General features: G+C 49.0%; 1 protein-coding gene across 1 annotated transcript in view; it reads left to right on the forward strand.

The window, feature by feature from the left end:
• Positions 1 to 10789: 10789 nt before the first annotated feature.
• CSK (C-terminal Src kinase) overlaps positions 10790 to 21155 on the forward strand; it is a 69444-nt gene continuing 59078 nt past the window's right edge. Inside the window, exon 1 of the mRNA XM_073363290.1 lies at positions 10790 to 11388. The gene's annotated coding sequence lies outside the window, so the exon portion shown is untranslated. The remainder of the gene's footprint in view (positions 11389 to 21155) is intronic.

A 21155-nucleotide genomic window follows, 5' to 3' on the forward strand; every position in this document is an offset into this window, starting at 1 on the left:
AGGTCTGAACAAAACATTGAGAAGAATCCTGTGCTGGAAGGGAGATCGACTGAATGATCTTCAGTCCACAGGCCAGATTGACAGTAGGTGTAACTCAGCCTTGCTCCATAAACTTCAATGGTGTGATGCCAATTTACACCAATTGAGGATCTGACCCCTGAGCTTTTATGGGCCAGCTTCTGATGCCAGTTACACCAGTATATCAGATGCTGGCCCTAGTCTCTCCCCTTCTGGAGGCTGATTGTGACATAAGTGGAGTTTACACCTGAAGCTATTTCAAGGTCACAAACCTTACAAAGAGCAATGGGAAAGCTGTTGGCATCCGAGGCAGTGCTTGTTGACCTGCGCAGCTGCCTTTGGCATAGCTGTGTTGAGTTCATGAACCCTTCCCCTGTAACTTAAACCCAGGGATCTTTAAAGGGTGATTCCATTTAAAAACCCAACTAACTTGTTTTGCTAGCTAAGGAGTAACCTGTGCTGTCTATTTAGGACACATTCTGCCACCCAATGCATAGGAGTGATGCCTGCAACAGAGGGGCTGCATTGGTTGAGTCATTGGTATTTTTCTCTTGCCCTTGCTTCCACCCCCACCCCACCCCCTTCCCCATATTTGCTTCTCACTCTGCCCACTCTTGGCTCTGTTTTTTCCTCCCTTCGCTTTTTCTCATTGTCTAGCCTAAGTAGGATGTGAGCCTGATAAAGTTTGTGATCAAATCAAACCTACACACCCACGGTATCTGCTTGGCTTTGAAATTAGGCAAAAGGACCTCCTCCGTCCCTAGTCACAAGCCAGTTCATTCATCCCCAAGGATTTTGTAGGATGAAAGATATCACTCCACCAAAGGAACACCATGGGAGTCTCTAGATTGAGACAAATGAAACTCATCTCATGAGTGAGAAATATAAGCCAGGAGCCTCGGGATGCTTTCCCAGATTAGAGAAATTTGGACATAGGATAAATGCCAGTAAGAGATGGTTATGAATCAGTGGTTCTCAACTGTTTCTATACCATGCACTCAGATGACATCAGAAAAAAGTTACAAGACTTCCCTTCCATAAAATTCCTTATCCCATCCCATCCAGCCATAAAGCATGGGAGGAGATCATGCCCCCCCAATATGTCTTTGTGACCCCATGCAGTCGCAGCCCCCAAGAATGAGATAGTTAAGGCAGGTAACCCAGGACTCTGGGGACCTTGTGTCCGTGCTGAGGGAAAGCGCTGTTTATAAACCCTAAACCCTGCTCCAGTTGCAGTCAATGGCTGTCAGTCAAAGCAGGATTGGGTGCCCAGGAGCCCTGGGACTTTGAATCTTGGAATCAATGCAGGTCTTAAAAACAAACCTCAAAGCCTGTGCCAGGTTCATGTGTCAGACAGGGGCATGTGAGGTGTGAAGGAGGGTGGGGGGAACAGATGACTGAGCGGTGTGGGGGGCGGGGGTTCAGTTGCAGCACTGGATGCAGCACAGGTGGCAGGAATGCCAAAAGCTGCCTGGGGCCAGATCCTGAGCTGGTGTAAACTGGTGTAGTAGCTCCATCAAACCCCTGCATGTCTGTGGGCTAAAGCTGGGTCCCGTCAGCTCTAGGCAACTCTGAGGTAGGCATGTGAAATTTAAACCGGGGCAGGGACCAGGAGAGCAGCTTCACAGAGCCATGAGAAGCTTGGGTGGGAGCCTCTCACTTCCCTCCCATTGGGCTCTCCTGAAGATCAATAACCCTGTTTTTTCAAACTCTGCTTTCGCTGAATCAATGGTGAAACCCCCAGAGATGGTTGGCAGAGTTCGGCCAGTGCTAGGCCCCTTTGAAAATCCCACCCTCTTCACAGGGAAAATAGGGCCTTTCTGGATTTGGAGCCAAAACTGTAGGGACAGATTTCGATCCTGGCATGTGAATCCTGCATCCCTGAAGTTTGAAGCAGGCTGGGATTTGAGGTTCTGGTTTTACCAACCTCTTAATCAGAGCCACAGTTCTAAAAGAAAGAGAGAGGATAGTTCATGTGATACCCTGATCAGTGCTGTTCCCCCGCAACCCCTAACTCCTGGGATCCCTGCTTTCCACTCCCTAGCTCAAACCGCTCCAGCAGAATTCTCCTGCTTATGTCGTCCCCACCCCCCACCCCCGACCACGGGTTTCTGGAGAGTGTTCCGTACCAGAGGGTGGTCAGAGAGCGGCCTGGCAGAGCAGGCTGGCTGTCACACACAGGCACTGTCCTTTCTTTCTGGGATGTGATGCAGCCTTGGTGGCAGGATACCAGAGCAGAGATCAGGTTTCAGAGTAGCAGCGGTGTTAGTCTGTATCCGCAAAAAGAAAAGGAGGACTTGTGGCACCTTAGAGACTGCAATTCTCAACTTAACTTCAGGTGGCACTGCTATCCCATTTCCTTCTGAGGAAGAGCTGATTTCTAAGCACCCATTAGCTATCCAGAGGTCTTTATCAATCATGTAATAACCAGCTAGAGATGCTGCAGAGACACCCTGGAAAGTCCAGCCTTTAGCTGGTCAGGTGATGACTGGTGCATGTGGGTGAATGTGTTCTTAAGTCTAACATGATCCAGATGGTTCTTTTCATTGTACATTGTTGACAGAGCTGGAGGTAAAGGAACTGATTTCTGATTGCTTGTCCAAACCCAGTGCCCAGAACAACGGACATCCTGCAAGTATTTTTACTGAGCCTGCAAAAAATGTTTCCAGGCCTCATGAGCTGCAACATATTTGTGTTTGCAGCATGGTTCTTGCCCAGTTCCTTTTCAGGATTCCTGCTTCTTTTTAAACCTATAACTGCCATTGTGGAATTCCCCCCTCTCCCCCCCAGTGCAGGGCATTTCTCAAGTCAGCATATAGACAATCTAAGGGTTCTATGCTGTTCTCTGGTGTAGGGGCATGATGAGGTTCTGCCTAAGAGAAGGAAGGAGGGTGGATCTTGCTAGGGCAGGGTGTAGGCATGCAGGGCTCAAAATTTCAGCCATCCTGGGCAGGTGAAATAATCCATAAAGGGTCAGTCAAAGTTAGTGTAAATTAGAGCAGCCACTGGGCATCTCGACACCTTGTAATCTCATCTGCAAACACACATTCAGCTATTATATCCATGCTGACAACTCCCAGATCTACTTCTTTACTCCAGACCTGCCTTCTTTGGTCCCAACAAAAACCTCAACCTGTCTGTCTGACCTCTCATGGAGGTTGAGCCATCAGCTTAGCTCAAACACAACCAAAACAGAGCTCCGAATCTTCCCCCCAACTTCTCCCCTCTTCCTTCTTTCTCAATCACTAATGCAGACAACATCACCACCCTGCCTGCCACTTACCTCCGTAAGCTGGGTGTCATCCTCAACTTGGCCCTTTCTCTCAATCCTCACAACCAGGAGGTGCCTGCATCTTGTCGATTTTTTCTGCATAGCATCTCTAAGATACGACCTTGTGGTCTTCCCATCAGTACAGCTAAAACTCCCATCCAGGTGCTTATCATCGCATGTCTCAGTTCCTGCAAAAACCTGTTCTCTGGCCTTGACAAAAGCAGTCAGCATGCTGCTGCAAGGATCATTTCCCTAGCTTGCCACTTTGTGTGTGTCTCCCCTCTCTTGGCATCCCTCCCCCAGCCCCTCCATCTCTATCACTTTCTCTCCTGCTGCCCGTCATGCATTGTCTTCCTCCAAATCCCTCCTTTGCCATAACGCCAGTGCCTACAAGAAACTTGACAGTGGTTAAGCTGCTGATGTGCTGAGACTACTGCCTATCATACTGTCTCATTGTTTCCTTGTACTCCCCCATCTGTCTGCCTGTCTCCATCTGTTGCTTGTCTTATACTTAGGTTGTAAGTTCTTTGGGGCAGGGACTGTCTGTTTGTTCTGTATACTGCCTGGCACAATGGGGTACTGGTCCGTGACTGGGGCTCTGAGGTTCTACCACAATACAAATAATAAATCGTAATGATAATAATAATTGACAGCTCAGAATCTGGACCATGAAACTTCAATCATGCCACAGAATGCAACATCAGTTACAGATTCTCACCCCCACTTTCTCAGTTTATCTTCCCTGGGCCATTGTGGTTCCATTTGAAAGTGATCAGCAACAAAACTTGGAATGCAAATGGCCTTTCCTGTCTCATCTGGTCTCTAGAATGGCACTGTTCCCAGTTGCCCCGCTAGGACTGATCAAGCACAAGCTGCAAAGGAGCCAGAGCATCCAGGCCGGCCATCACATTCCCTGCAAATGTGGCAGGCCCTATGGGGAGTCACATCTAGCCCATGTTCCCACCCTATTGGCCTCTATAACGCCTGGGGGCCATAATGTCTATTTGCACCTGTCCATGTTTTGGGCTTGTTCCATCACCGGTTTTGAATGGATCCACCCTGCATGAGGAGGCATGAAGGCTGCAGGAGGGTGGGGATCACGCTGTGCTATGCCCTCATCCTCATGTTGAAAATGTTGTGATGTGGGGGTGACTGTCCTGTTCTGCAGCCACTGCCAGGTCAACTCTGGGCTGGTAGTCTGTGACATATGCTAGCTCAGGGAGGGAAGACGCTGGTGTGCTTTTGACTGCGCTGCTTTTGACGACTGAATATCTTGTTGCCTGGTTGTTTCCTTTGTGCTTTTCACCTAACAGGTTTCTTCTCTTGCTCTCTTTTTGTTCCTGAGATGGAACCGGGACTGGCCTGGTTCCTTAAGGGAAGCTGCGGGGCGGGGAGAAGATCCAGCTGGACCCTTGTCAGTTCCACCACATTGTTCCTGTCCCAGTTCATAGTGTGTACAGATCAAGGGGGAGGGGAGAAGCACTGGGTCCTGGAGAGGCCCAGGGAGGAAAGGAGAAAGCTGAAGATCCTTGTCAGTAGTGTCTCCTGTTTTGCTTTCTCTTTCAAATCTCAGGAGTCTGGTAGGTGGAAGGTTGGCAGCAGGGACCCTTTGCCCTGGGAAGAATCAAGAGTCTCCTCCCCACCCAGTGAGGCAGGTGTGGTAGCGGCCAGGTGAGAGGGGATGGAGTAGGAAAGACCCAGTACTTACTCTAGCAATTGGGCTCTCTCTGCTTAGACGATTGGACCTGCTGCGCTCCTCAGCTCCTGCCACAGAGTCCTCTGATGGGGGGGCTGTTGGTGGGGCCCCCAGCAGTTAATATGGGAGGTAACAGCCTACTGAGATGCACAGGACAGCTCACCCTTCTAAGAGCTATTGTTTGAGGCTGTCTGAATACTCAGGTGTTTTTGGGCTTTTCTTCAAAACCATGATGGCTAGACACGTCCTCTTATTTGGAGTGAAAGCTAAAATTCTGACTATCACATGATTCCAGGAGCTGGTGCCCTAGATACCAGGTTATAGAGCTTATGTCTTTATACAGCCCTGCCTTGGACCAAGACTGCTGTTGAGCTATGGTCCAGGATTTAATACAACAATCCCTAAACCTCGGATCAGTGCCATTTTCAATCCCTGTAATGCTTAACTGCACCTGCTGTTCTACAGTGCCTGTCCTGTGTAAGACTTTGTCCCCGCTGGAGATGTGGAAGTCCCATTGTCTTGTCTATTAAATGATCTTGGTGCACTTTTGCTTTGTGATCTGCCTCCAAATCACATTGTCACAACCCACACAATGCAGGGGTCATTCAAATGGAGAATGGGGCCTTTGGGGGAGTGTCAGGGAGTGGACAATTCATACACATTTTGTTCAGTGACAGCGGAGACAGCATTTTTGGCTGTTTCCTTCTGTGAAGGGCATGAACAGCTGCCACAGAGGAAGCCAATGGTTACACAGTAAAAACCAGAAGCTTGTAGTTTTCATTTCCGCTGGAGTTATTTCAGCTTCCCTTTGCTCTAGCACTGACGAAAGCCTGACTAACTGATCACCCAATCACCAAATCACAATTCTGCCCATGTATGCGCATGCATGTGTAAGCATATATATAGACTCATGTACTGGTTTTACTTCTTCTTTTGGCTGCTGTGTGCTGTTGCCAGTTGCAGGATGAGCAGCGGTTGCTGATATTTCTATTGCCCTTCGCCACTCTCTGATAATACATCTTGGGAGACAGAGTCAACTGACTGGTGCCTCAATGTGTCCTAATTATGCCACATCCAGGAAGTCTGGAATGTGTTTGCCTATTTAATCAGGGCCTGATCTGACTCCCACTGTCTTTAATGGGAGCCGGCGCAGGCCTTGGATTGGATTGTTAGTGACTCATCAATATCCCTTGTTCGCTTATTTAAAAGAATCAAACCAATGAAGCTTCTAGTTAAACGCTTAGTTCCAGCTTATGGAGTCTGTACTCACACTGGCGAGCACTTACTTATGTGAGTAATCATCTGACTTCAGTGGGCTTGCTTGAGTGAGCAACTGCTCAGCAGGATGAATCAGGGCTTTACAATTTGTCCCTTAGCTTATAGCATATGCAACCAACAATGGTTCCATTTTGTTACCTTTGTTGTCATCCCTTGCATTCTACACCACCCTGTTGTACCTTGTCTCTATACTGACCACTCTTTGCAGCAGGGATTGTATGATTGTATGTTGGTAGGGCACCTAGCAGAGTGATTTGATCCTAATTGGGGTCTCCAGGAGCTACTGTAATGCACACTAGAGATATAATAATAATAATTAATAATAATTAATAATAAATACTATAATAATAATAGCTAGAAACTAACTGCTATAGGATGAGGGTCTCCACCTCCTGTCTGGAGCCATCAGAACCTCTCACTGTCAAACAGCCCCACAAAACAAGTCATCATCACCTCCATCCTCCTATATGTGATGGGTCAGATAGAACTTCCTCAGAGTCCATTAATAGAACGTCTTCATTGGCCAGGGGAGGTCACTATTGAGTGGCAGGAGGTGTTCCCTTCCCCAGCCCTTGGACTTTGCAGCACCTCTCCCTCCTCTCCTGCTTGCCCAAGGAGCAAGAAGCCCCAATGACGCCAGCGTGGATTAGCTGAAATGCTAGTTCTGTTGAGTGGGTCTGAGTTGATGCGGGGAAGTCCAGAAACAATTTGTTTCCAGACAGTTGTATAGCTCAGAGACTCTGAGGCCAGAAGGGACCATTACAATCATCTAGCCTGAACTGCATAACGCAGGCCAGGGAACCTCACCCAGTAATTTCTGCGTCAGGCAGAAAGGAGAAGCCGTCAAATTGTTTCATAGTGTCGCCCCGAACCAAACACCTCCCTTCCCATTCACTAGCACACAGATCACACACCTGCTCATCCCCAATCGGACGAACCCCCATCCCCCCACCCCCTTCCCAGTTGCACAGACCACTTCCTTTCCTACTCACGGTTACATAATGGTGGCCACTACAGCGATGAACATGTAACATTAAGAAGGTAGTTAATGTACAAGTCCTCCTGGTAATGCAACACAGCAGCTGGAAACAAAGAGGTGAAGCCAGCATCAAGTGATTAGCCAGCTGTTCGTGGACCTTCCAGCAAGTGGTCGATGGTGAGACCCCAAACAGTGAGTTCTTGTACTGCTTTGAGGCGCTGCAGCCCCAATCCTGTCTTCTGATATACCCAAGACAAACCTGTGTCACTCCCTTGGAAGACCGTGTGTTCATACCCGAGCCCAGGACTGGGCTAGTTGGGCCAGATTCTCACTGAACTGTAATGTACTTCCACTTTAGATTCTTTATTCTGCCAGTATTATTACTATTGTGGTAGCACATAGGAGCCCCAGTCTTGGTCCAGGACTCCACAGTGCTTGCACTGTACAAACATAAATCAAAAGCAGAGTGTAAAGGGTCCTCAGTGTAAATCGTAGAATTGTAGGACTGGAAGGGACCTCGAGAGGTCATCTAGACCAGTCCCTGGCACTCATGGCAGGACTAAGTATTATCTAGAGTAGACCATTGGTTCTCAAGCAGGGATCCGAGGCCCCAAGGGGGTCTGTGAGGAGGTTTCAGGGGTCCACAAAAATAAACCAGAGAGCAGGGCTGGTGTTAGAGTTGCTGGGGTTCAGGGCAGAAAGCCCAAGCCCAACCCCTGCCACATGGGGCTGAAGCCAAAGCCTGAGCATCTTCGTTTCGCGGGGGCCGGGGATTCCTGTGGCCTTGTGCTTGGGCAGTTGCCCTGCTTGCTACCCACTAACCCCAGCCCTGGCTTTTAATCTACTGACTATTCAGAACAATTGTTGTGGCACAGGTGGGCCGTGGAGTTTTTATAGCACGTTGGGGGAAGGGGGCTCAGAATCCCTGATCTAGACCATCCCCAACAGGTGTTTGTCTAACCTGCTCTTAAAATCTGGTCACAATCTCCCTAGGCAATTTATTCCAGTGCTCGGTTCATCATTTTTAACCTGACCTTATGACAAATCTAGGTTATTTTCTTTAACCATTTCATCTAAACTCCCAGATTGCAGCCACACCATGTTTATTTCTGATCACATCAGCACAACAATTCTGTACATAATAATCATTTGATACATATACAATGCCTTTAACCCAGCATGTGTCCAAAGCAATTTAAAAACCAATCTGCAAACAATGCACGTGTTATTTCATGTTCCATAGCACACAGCAACAGTATGTTGCAATTTAGGACAAGAAGCGACAGATCCCTTTACGTTCCTGCATTGAATCTGTAGATGATTTAGGGTGTCACAATGTACTTATCTGAGGCGCAGCTTGGCCAGGACAAACGGGATAACAGGTCTAATTTTCGAAAGGGCTGTGTGGGACCTTACTGATTACATGGGGTCCAAAGCTCAGCTTTACATCTCATCAGCACATGAAGCCTCTCATAGCACAATGCTCGTTAGCACCAGGCTGGGGCTTTTGTTCAGTACTGAATCAAAGGGATGGGTTCCCCATGACTGAATTGCCAGCACTGCTGTGTGCAGCACCTTGGCTTTTTATTGGGAGTTTCACATCCCAAATGCTGACCTGGCCTGATCCGATGTTGCTTATGAGAACATGCAGCACAAGATGGGACGGCTTCAGGCTTTGCTCTTTTCAGAATCAACTGACTCTCTGGGAAATTGGATTAAATGTGTATGTATCTCTTTGGATTTTGTGGCTTCTTATGGAGGGTCTCTGGGGTTGAGAGCCAAGGTTGTCTGTTGGACTGTCCTGATGTTGAGGGGATTCTCCTGATTTTGAGGTGGCCGTCCCATGACCTTGAAGTTGGGCTTAGAAACCTTTTAAAGTGCCCTGAAATGTATTGCGGGCTGGTGCAATGCATTGAGACACTTTATCACGACATGATGTGGCAACCCCAGGGATCATGCATGAGTCCATGCTAGTACAGTGCTTTGAAGGTGAAAGGTGCTATGGAAATGCCAATAGGCTCCTCTGCCAACCATACATGGATGACATCCATCCCTGTAGCATGTGCATCAGCTGCAGACAGTGATGTTTCTCAGACATCACAGTGCCTGAGTGAGGGAAGTTTGTGGGTGAGAAGTGGAGCTGGCTCAGGCTCAGTGCAGGGAAAACAGAAATGATACTGGTAGGAAGGGAGAAGTTCTTTGAGGAAACAGAAGCAGCTATAACATCTGATGTGGAGGTAGGTATTTACTCTCTGACTGACCTGATTGCCAAGGTGGTGCACAATAATATCCTATTATTATTTATTTGTATTTACAGTAGAACTTAGAATCCCCAGTCAAGAACAGGGCCCCATTGTGGTACAAACACTGATAGCTAAGGTACTCATAGATTACTAGTACCCTCCCCTTCCCTCCCTGGTCTGTTTATTAAGCTCTTTGGAGCTGGGACTCTGTTTTGCTATTTTTGGAGAGAGCTTAGCACAATGCAGCTCCCATTCCGGCGGCTACAGTAATAATAAATAATAATAAAATAATAATAATAATAAAGAATCCTTGACGCTCAAATAGCAGGTGTAGCCAGAAATGCCTGTTTCCACCTTCAGTTAGCTAAAAGGCTGCATTTCTTCCTCCCAGTCTCAGACCTAGCCACTCTGATCCATGTCTTTGTCACCATCCAGGCTGGGCAGAAGCAACTGTGGTCGGCTTTGCAGGACCACACTAGATTGAGGAAAGCACATCACACCAGCGCTCCGAACTCCGTATTGGCTCCCTTGCCAGTTCCCGGTATTGGCCTCTAGGACATGGTATTATTCTTCAAAGCCCTAAAAAAGTTATGGAGAGCCTGTCTCTTGCTGCTCCCGTGTGACAGCTGTGGTCAGCAGAGGTGCTGCAGTTGAAGGAGTCCAGAATGAAGGCCTTGGAGTTGGACTGTGGCATTCCCAACCACCAAAGATCAGTGTGAGCCACCATTAGGACACGCCCTCTGGGCAAGACGCCTGTCGCTGACAAGGGCTGTAGAATAGCTGATCTCCCACGTGGAGACAAAAGGAGAACACCACACTTCAAGAAGCAGCATCACCCACGAAGAATACAGTCCTTTCAGATGGACCCAATGTGGTTTAAAACGTGTGTATAAGGTGCCTACATACCACAGCGACGGGCACGTTCAGACGCTCCGAGATGGATTTGGATGTACCTGGGGAAATATTGAACGGGTCCAGAGTCAATGTGGGGTCGTGTAAGCCCGGTGCAAACGTGACTTAGCATCATGTCATCATGCCCCGCACAAGCATCAGGCCACTGAGCAAGTTTTTCGCAGCCTGCAGGACAAAACATGACCACTCCATCCACCACCAGTTAGGAGTCTCAAACCTGTTGCCCTCCCCTATTTGCTAACTCAGTTATCTCCCGCCTCTCCCTCCCGCCCGGTCCCAGTCCCAGTCCCGGTCCCGATCCCCTTCCCCCCCACATCACCCCGAATCAATGCGCCGGGATGCCCAGCAGGCGGCGCACCGTCCTTGCCCACGCCTCGCCGAGGAGCGGGGCGAGCCCCGGCGGCGCAGGCGCGGTGCTCGAGGCGGACGGATCCGGGACCGGGCTCCGTTTCCTTTCACCAGGCCCTGCGAGCTCCCGTCCAACTGAGTCCGAGAGGGAGCGGGGTGGGGGAGAGAGCGAGCCCCGCACCGACCGCTCCGCCTCCCTCCCCCGGGATCGTGCAGGGCCCCCCCGCTCCCTCCAGGCCGGTAGTGGGCTGAACCGCCTCCTTCCCGTGCCCCTCTGCGCTGCTCCCGGCGCTCTCCGAATCCCCAGAGCTGCGGCGTTCCGGGATCGAACGCTCGACGCGTTCCAAGGAAGCCGGCAGCGTTCGAAATTGGAATCCTCCTGTCGGCCGCTGCTACATTGTTTCCTCTTCCCCACCCCCTCTCCCCGATCCCTCTTTCCCCCGGCCCCACTGCGATCCGAACACCCACCCTGACCCCACCCCTTTGTACCTCTCCCGCTTCCCCTCACCTCCGTCCCCGGCCCAGCAGCGCCCGGGGAGCCCCCCGCCGCATGGAATATCCGGCAGCTGGCTGAGCCCCACGCTGAGAAGCCGGCTTCCCGACGGGGAAGCGGAGCCGGAGGCAGCTCGGAGCCTGCAGAGAGGTGAGTACCCGAGACCCCCACCACTCTCACACTTTGGGGAGGGATGGGAGTGGTTACTACAGGGACCGAGGCTGCACCCTCCCCCTCTCTGTTCCACAGCCCCCCAGGCTGCACCTAGGTGGATGTACCCCAGGATCATAGTTTCCCCCAGCTTCTATTCCTCTGGTGGGTCTGAATATTCCTGGGAACTCTTGTCACTCAGGGTGCACCCCATGCTCAGATGTGATTGTAGTCCTGTCGTCTGACTCCAGCCCAGCCATGTAGTGAGCCATCAGGGACTTTGCAGGAGGCCTGTAACCCCTGTGCAGGCACAGATGGACGATTTCCTTGCCATGCCTCCTGGAGTGATCTGCCTGGGGCAGTATCCACTGTGGCACCTAGACCCAGTTTGTCACCGGTTGCGGAATGGGGAGGTAGGGAGAGAAATGACTTTTCAGATTGAATGTGGATCTTTGGAGGGCTTCAGTCACTCTACCATTTGGACTAGGCCTGTGATCTCTTCCCCCTCCTTCCCAAAATAAAATCTCCTTTCTTCCCATAATCAGACCAAGGTGTGTTTGCATAGGTGATTTCTGCATGAATAAGATGTATCCATTTGTTACCCCAGTACATTGGGTTTGGAAATCTGTTGTGGCTGGCAGCTTGTGGCTGAAGTGGATTTGAATGGTTGGATATCAGTTTACTCCTCCCTCCCAAACAAATGGAGGGTTAAACTGCAAGTTTCCTCTGCAGCCCTAGGAGGCTTCTAATTGCACGGGTGGGAAGGGAGAGATTCGCTGGATAAAACCTTGACCCTTCCACGGCGGCCCATCCCTGTCTGTAGCTGCTCAGGACGACAATTGTGCGCTCGGTTCTCACAGCCATTCTGGCAGTGCCTGAGATGACAGCAGCTGAGACAATGGGGACTCTCTCCTCCCCACACTGACCGTTTCTTCCTTCCTATGGTGAGCCTGGGAGCCCAGAGAATGGGGTTGCATATGCAGAGCTCATTCTAACCCAAGATTCATGTGCTCAGGGCTGGTTTGATTCCATTCACTGAGGTTTCTCTAAGCCCAAGGATCAAGGGCCCTAGAACTCCTGGCTCTGTTGAAATACATGTTGACTCAGTATGAATGGTAGGCTGCTGCTGTCACCTAATGTCCGTTTCCTTGTAGACAGCACTGCTACAGTGCTCACCAGTCTTAGCCTTTCAGAGCCACATGGTGGAAACCAACAAAGGTATTGAATGCGGAGAGTTTGGGGTTTTTCTCGCCCCCCTCTCTGCCCCCAGAACAATAAGCGAGTCATATTGTTGCAAACTGAGCGGTCTGTCTGTAGGACAAGCAGCGGGTCTGTGTTATTACTCTCTCCCATCGCAGAGCAATCCCCTAACAGCCATTATTGTATGTCACCCTGATGGGCGAGCACAGCAGTGCTGCCTTTGTTGATGCTCTGAGCATAGGTTTCATGGGACTCGAGGTATGATGAGATTTCTTCAAATATCTAGTGTTATTTAACTTGCATTGGTGGTGAGTGGAAGGCAGTCTTGATTGAGGTATTTAAGGTTATGAAGGGGCCGGTGAAAACTTTAATATCACATTACAAAATGGGTACAAGGGGAGCTGAGAGCGATGGCCGAGTGAATTGAGAATACATAAAAGGAACTGTTTCCTCGCACAGTGGAGTCGGCCAATGGAATTCGAGGCTGTCAGTGGGAGATCAAAAAGCCAAATGGCGTGGTTGGGATTCAAACCAGTCTGGATAGTTGTCTGGCCATTTATCATTGGGAGTTCTGCCTGGTAATAGAACAGGAATCAAATCTCATGCTCCAGGGCATAAACTGGTTACTTCAGGGGTCAGTAAGGAATTTTTCCTTGCTGCACACATATACACAGTTGCACTTGTAGCTATGTTCCTCAAGAGGGGCTCCCCAGAAGCATGTTGTATGCTGTAGGCAGGATACCAGACTCAGTGGAACCGGTGTTTAGATTCAGCATGTTCCTCTTGTCACATTTTTCCATCATTAACTCTGTTTGTGGAAGGCTTATCTCTTGGCTCATTCAAATTATATTGGGATGGAGCTTTGGTATATGGATTTTTGACCCCAGTGCAGGGTTACTTGTTTTGATTCAATAGTCTCTTTGTTGTCTCTTAGGCATCTTGCGATGGTCCCAGTCCTGCAGTTGGATCCACGTGAGTGGATCCTTCCACCTGTGCAGACCCCACTCAGGACAGGAATCAGGGACCCTACAGAAGTCAGCAGGACCCCACTCAGATGCATGTGTGTGTCCATGCAGCTCCAACTGCAGGATCACAACCACAGGCCTCCTGTGGTTGTATAGTACATCTGTGGCCCACCTGTTCAGAGCCTTTGAGTGCTATAGAACCTTTCTGCAAGTGTTCATTGCTCTCAAGTGTGTAACGGGATAGGATGCTGAAGGAACTAATTGAATATAATTAAGATCGGTTTGGCTGTTCTTTTCCCTGAATTTAAAAAAGAAGACGCTTGATCTGTAAAATTGTTGAGCAGCTGAAAGAGAGAGAAAGGACTAGATGGCGTGAGTCCAATTCCGAGGGGCAGGTGCAAAATCGCTCGCTGCTGCCCCCATTGTTGGGTTAAACACTGAGCAGCTGTACTTGAACGGCGGGGGGAGGGTGTTGCTTCTCTTTCCTGGATGTTGATTGGCCAGTCTTGGGATAGAAAGGACAAAGGACACTGTCCCATGGGATTGTGGGATAGTGTTGGCGGGTTCTCAGGACCTGAGTCTGGGGTGCGGGGGCTGGGCTTGAGCTGCGTTCACACTGCAAAACGATGGAGTATGAACCCAAGCTGCCCCAGGACTCAAGCTCAAACCCTCCACCCCTTCAAGGTCCTGGGACCCAGGCCTGAATCAGACAGAAATGCCTGTAGACAGAAGGGGGGTTTGAGCTTGAGCCTGAATGTGAGCAGGGGCTTATATTGCAGAGTAGATGGACCCTAAACAGTGAAAGATCAAATGGGCCACAGAGCCGGATCATGCCCCTAAAGAAGCAGCGGGAAGGCATGTTGGTGGGGTTGCACAGGGGAAGCTTGCATTGCTGCCTATTCTGCAGATGAATAGAGGCCTTCGGTGGCTGCTAATTCAGTGTCTGACTTGGACAGAGCGGTACCTGCTTACCCCAGGGCTGAATTGGAGTCTGCGTATGAATCCTATTCATTTCATGGGGCATGCTTCCCTGTGCAATCACTGCACAAGAATGCTTTGTGTATGGTCGGAGGCAGTGTCTATTCTGGCCTTTCCCTTAGAAGTTTCCCACTGGTTCAGCTCCCCCAACCTATAGCAGTGCTGGGAGCACTAGCAGAGACCTGGCTGCAACTGGCCACCATTGTCTAATTACAGGAGCATTTTGCCTGGAACTAGTCAGAGCAGGTGTAGATGGGTAAAACTCCAGCGGATGCCTTGTCTATGCTAGCGCTTCTACAGTTACTGACTCTTGGGCAGTTCTGCTGATGGTAGGAAGCTTCTCTGGAAAAATGTAGTTTAAACAGTGGGAGATGGTGGATGCTTTTCTAACCTGTGTCAACTGTCAGGCATACTGTGCTCCCACTTTGGGAGGTTGACTTGCTGGCCTAGCACACAAGAGTCCTGGTTACTGTTAAGCGTTAAGCTGGAAATAAAGGAAAATTAAACAAAAAACCTGTTTGGAACTTGATGGGTTACCTAACTGTATAAAACAGAGCCACTCCTGCTGCGATCTGCCTCTGTTGTATTGCGGATCGGGATAGTGTTTGGCAGAGCTAGAGATCATGTATGAGCTGCAATTCCCAGGGTGAGTTAAAGGTGCAGTTTCAGTTCTGTGTCCTGGCTTTTGTAGCTTTGTGTTTGTTTGTTTTAAGTTCTAAACCTCAAGGTTGGTCTGTGTCCTACCGTTTGTGCTTTCACTTAACTAAATAATGAATTTATGCTAAACCATTGACACTTCAGCTTTTAAACTGATTTAAGAGTGCGCACACTAAGGGTTAATCCATGTTGTTAAACTAGCACGCAAACTGTGTGTAAACCAGTCCTAAAGAACTGGGGACATGACGACCACCTACAAATATCCGAGGTGGAGGAATTGGAGTGGTACATGAAGGGAAGCGTAGGGCATTATGCCCTGGGTTTGTGTGGTTGAACTGGTGCTAAGCCCTAATGTAGAGACAGAGTGAAAAATGTGGCTATGCAGGTGCAATTTATTCCAGTGTGCTTCTAGATTAAGGTGTAGGGGCATCCACACTGGTCATGTTACTCTGGTGCAAACATCCGAACAGTACAAGGAGGACCTAAAACCAAATTTCAGATGTTTCAGATCCTCTACCTGTCCCTGAGTGCAGATTTTTGTGGTTTTACAATAACATTTTTTAAAATGTTTCTTCTCACACTAGTTGGTTTGTGAAAGGCCCTCCCAAGCTGATTAAATAGGAGAGAAGCATTGAAACTGGCTATATACCCAAAGTGCTGTTAAGTGCACACAGCCAATCCATTGACGAGATCAAGGGAAAACATATTTTTCACTCTGATCTTTCAGTTATGGTAATTGTAGGCGGTTTCTGTAACAGAGGTAGATAAAATCTTTCAGAGCGGATGTGATTCCTTGGTTGGTTTTTATTTTTATTAAGAGTTAAGTCTCTCTTTAAGAAAGGGGAAATTTAGGTTGACTGTTAGGAAGAGTTTCTGATGCTGAAGTCTGTTGATTCCAGGGTGGACAAACTCAATGGATGGACAAACTCAGGGTGGACAAACTCAAACTTATGTAGGATGCATTATCTAGATGTGGGGGGAGAGGGGGCTAGCCATCACTTCCTACGGCAATTTAAATGTTCATTCAAAGAAAAAAGTTTTTCTCTTAGGAAGGATCTTCCAAATGTGAGACAATACGATGTTGTCTGTCTGTAGACTCAGGAAGACAGCTCTCCTGCATCTGCTGCTGCTCCTAGCTTTGCCCAGTGGCAGCCTGAAATGGACAAGACTCTGGTCAGTTTTACCCCTTGCTATTCAGGGCCTTGTGAGAGGTGGTGAAAGCAAGAGTCCACAGTCAGGTCAATTTCACGTTGCTGATTCATGGGGAAAGCCTGTGTGCAGCAGCAGAGGCAGGCGGGGGAGCGATTTATGACGGGGGAGGACTCAGAATTGGGTACTGGAAGATGAGCAGAGGAGCGAACCACTCCCCTCGCAGCAGCCAAGGGATAGAGCAGCAGATAACCCTCCATTCAAAGTGCCAGGAGGCTGTAGCCTAAGGGGGAGAGAGAGCTCCTTAATTCCAGGAGCCCTGGGCAGGGGGAACATCAAATGTATCCGACTCCCATTAGCCAGAGGCTGATACAATAGACGGGTTCCTGTGTAATGGGTTAAGTAAATGGGAGAGAGCATAGCTCCGCCTCCTCTGTTCAAAGCATCCGCTGTTCTCTCCCCCTGGCTTGGGTAAGCGTCACTCCCTTCTCCTTGGCGCCCTCTCCTGTTTTATCCACTGCTGAACAGGGTCCATGGACCGCACCTGAGTAAGAATCCCAGCACTTTCCCTCTTCCGAGCAGTTGGGAGTGACTGATGGTGCTGGAGGACTGGATTTATCACCCTAGGACTTCTTGGCAGTGCTGCCCTTCATGTTTTTCACTGGCCTGTGGGTTTTTTGGCTAACAGATCTCTACTGGCTGTTCCAAGCCATGTATCTGGCTGTGGAATAGTCTCCCAGTGGAGCTGGGAGGAAGCTCCTGTTAAATGGGACACTTAGAAGTAGACTCTCTTTTAAGGTAGCACAGATTGCTGGACAAAAGATTGTAGGGTATAACCTTGTTTCAGCCAAAGGGGGTAGATTGTGGATAATTTCCCAGGATTCATCTAGCTGTAATTTCAGTGATTGGACAGAGTTCTGCGAGAAGCAATGCCACCTTTCCCCATCCATCCTAACATGGAAGAAGCTGGCACTTTGTCCTCCGCTGGAATCAGGGGATCAGCTTGAATGGAGGTCTCTACAAACGGGGAGCCGTGAATTCGGTAAAGGCTGCGCCGTTTGTGGTTGGAGCAAATTCCCTTCTGTGTGCAGCGAAGTTGCTAATTGGGTTTGAAATCTGAACGCGCCGTTCTCCTTCCCCCCCCCCCCCCCCCGTGCTCACTGCCCTTGCGGTGGGGCTTGGAATTGATAGCCTCCGACTGCCAAGCGCACAAGCTGATGTACTGAGGAGAATGCGATTGCTGTCTCCTCTGCTGCAGCCTTGGCTGCTGTTGCAGGATTTCCCCTTGCAGCAGGTACTGTGCTCCTCTTCACCTTTTGGGTCACCTCCCCCATCTGGCTGGAAGAACCGCATGAGATGAGATGAGAGGATAAGCGAGAAGGGGCTGGGCGGGCAGGCGGGGGTGTCTGTAAGCAAAGCCCCAGCCACCGTTTCACTGATTCTTTGCTCCTCTTCTGTTATGTAAGGAAAGATCCTTCTCTGCTTCTGCTCTGGTCTTCTGGGTCCCCTCCCCCACCCCGACACACACTCTCTCTCTCTCCCTCTCCCTTTCTCACCTTTAAAATTCATAAATAATTGACGCTTGCTGAGCTGCTGGCTGGGGCCCATGCTGCAGAGACTCAGCACTGAATGGAGACCAGACGCTCCTGGCCTTATAGCCTCAGCTCTATCCCTTCACCTGGCAACAGGGCAATGCGTTAAGGAGCCGCTGATGGCGTTTCACCGGGGCAGCCCACTTGCTCGGGAGGCCCCATAAATTCTACCAGCCACACCGTTCTCAAGGTGTAAGCCTGGCGAGGCTGCGATTGTAATGCCTACCTAGCCGACTGCCACCCGAGGGAGATCCCTTGGTGCTGGGGCAAGTAGCTCAGAACTGGGGAGGTGGGGAAGAGGCTGCGTATGCTGGAGAAAGGGCAGCACTAGGCTTGAGGGATGGGGTGGATTGAGGATCCACTCTTGGAATGTCCTGCCAGCTTGTCGCTCCGGCTCAGTCTGTTGCACTCTGCCGCATGGCATGTGGAGAGAGGAGATCTCACAGGTGCCAAATTGTTTGGAGGTTTATAGCTTAGTGCCACTGCCTTGAGTTCCACATGGATGTCCGGTGGCAGGCAGTGCGGCTCCCGGAGCGCTGCGGTAACGTGGTCCTGACATGCAGCGTCTCTCGAGAGGGCTGCAGTGGCATCGTGCGCTTGCCACAGAGTTAGGGTGGCCTCAGCATGCAGGCCCATGTAGCGCACCTAGCGGCAATCGAATCTTGAGGTGGCATAGACGTAGGTCATGGTGGCAAGGTCCCTGCATTGGAGAGAAGAGGTTGCACCTTGATGCAAGTGGGAAATGTGCTCTTGGCCGCAGCTGCTACCTGGGCACCTAGGAATAGCCAAGGATCTAGAAATACCTGTGTTGCAAATGACTGTCTCGGGCTGTGATCTAAATTCAGTTAACTCTTCCCTCTGCTTCTCCCAACCCCCCAATGTGATCTCCAAGTTGTCCAGATGTGTGTATGGCGGGGCTGATTTGGGGCCATGCCCCAACCTTGGCATGCTGCTACAGTGGCATATAAGGGCATGCCAGGGCAGAATTCCCTTAGCATTGGAGCAGCGTAGACCTGATGTAAGCAGCTCTCTGCTGCCCCAGCATAAGGGATGTCCCACTGCACTAAGTGCTCTGGGGACTCTGGGCTGAAGTGCAATCCATAGGCAACTATGGGGAGGCTGGGGCTAGCTGCGCCCACACAGCAGCCCGGAATCGAGATGGCAGAAAGGTGGCTTAAAGCCACCTTTACCGCTCCAAAGGAGGCTTGTGTTGTCTGCATGAATGTCACATAATTATAAATAGTGACTGTGCAGTGAGAACTCTGAAAAGTCTGGAAATGTAAACAAAGCTGCTGCTAATGTTTGAGATAAAATTGAAGGTGGAGATGTGCAGATCCCAGTCGTGGGTGTGCTATAAGAACCTTGATAAGGTGCAGGGGAGGGCAAAGGATGGCCTGGGACGTGCACAATAAATTCCTGATGCAGCTGGTGTGACTGGTCTATGGAGCGTCCTGGTGTCAGCGGTGTGCTGGTCTTACACCATGGGCCTCGTCCTCCTCTGTTACACCCGTGCAATTGACTGACCTCAGTGGTGCCATTTCTGCTTTATACCGGTGTAAGTGGGAAGAGAATCAGGACCCAAGATGTTACAGAGCACTGTCTGCTGAGTTTAGGCTTTAGAACGGTTTGGTTTAAAGTGGGGGAGAGGAGAGTAGTAAAATCTACCCTGGCAGGAAGTCTTCATGCCTCTCCAAATATTAATAAAAATAATAGAAATAACCATATTTCCTGTGTTATTGAAGGCTCTTGAGACTATTAAAACGGCAAACACTTTTAGAACTCAGTGAGTGTTGCACTCTGTGCAGTTTGTTTGCATTTCCCAACGGTTGGACAACACATAATAATGCCTTGCTCTGATACAGCACTTTTAATCAGCCACTTTCAAAGCACTTTGCAAAGGAGGTCAGTATCATTATTTTACAGGTGGGGAAACTGAGGAATGGAAAGGGACAGTGGGCAACCTTGAAAAAGCCAATCAGTGCCATCAGTTTCACCCTTGTTTATAGTCAGGTTCTCAGCTCGGCACTGTTTGCGCTGCAAACTCTGCAGAGGACAAAGATCAAAGCTTTGGGCCAGATTTGAGTAGACGGTGTTGAGCCAATGCGTGAGAACCCGGCAGTGAAATAGGCACGGCCCTACTCTGTCTCCAAGCCACCGCAAGCAGTAAACCAATAACGCCAAAGGTGAAAAGTTAAAGCTGAAATATTCCCAGAGTGGATAAAAATCAATGATTTAAAAAGATTGATTTTTTTTTATTTAAATTGGATTTTTTTGATTAAAATGCTTTTTGAGGAAAAAACCTATCTAAAGATAGATACATTATCGCTCAAAGATATCTCATTATGGAATAGGGATTATAAATTCTAATTCTGTAGTATGAGACCATATATTCATGTAACGTTTAAGAAAAGTTTTGTAAATTAGGTCCAATAGTTCATGGATTAGGGACCCAATCTTATGGGGTTCCAGGGGCTTCTGTATAGATTATTTAGGTTACTCTTTCTATCTACCCAATGGGACGCAGTGCTCAGCCTAGAAGATACCATCAGAGATGCTTAGTTTTGCAGTTCTCAAACTGTGGATTTGTGTCTCCAAAGATAACATGCTGGTTAACAGCAAAAATGTTGTTAAATAAATAAATAAATACATAATATAGAGAGGTGAGAAATAACAGACCTCAACCCTATTGTCCCTCTGAAAATTCGTGTACACAGAGTCAATCCCTTACCTCTCTCTAAAAGTGCAAAGTTTCAAAAAGTTCAATGGCTAGAAGATTGTTGGGGGTGGAATAGATCTGGACAAGGAGAAGAAGTCTGGAGATGAGTGTGAGAAGGGAGTGACAGGCCGTAGAAACAAAAGTGAAACTGAGCAGCATATTTCAGAAGTCTTGAGGTCTTTCTGAGTGTAGCCTTCATTCATTTGAGATCTACCATACCATTTTCTCACTAGAAGGGAAAATCTATAATGGCAGCAGGCCATAAAAGAGACCCAGTTTGGGAATAAGAACCATTCACAAAATATATGTTTGCTGATGATGTTTTAAAGAAAGTCACACCAGTGAACTGGTTGAAGTCACTTAAGCACTTGGATTTAGAGACTGTTGAAGTGACAATCTCACTTTTAACAGCAGTAGCTTCTTCTGCCGGTGTAGAAAGAATATTTTCTTCCTTTGGACTAATTCATTCCAAATTGAGAAATCGTTTGGGACCTGAAAAAGCAGGAAAGC

Source organism: Lepidochelys kempii, chromosome 10 (genome assembly GCF_965140285.1).
Source record: "Lepidochelys kempii isolate rLepKem1 chromosome 10, rLepKem1.hap1, whole genome shotgun sequence".
NCBI lineage: Eukaryota > Metazoa > Chordata > Testudines > Cheloniidae > Lepidochelys > Lepidochelys kempii.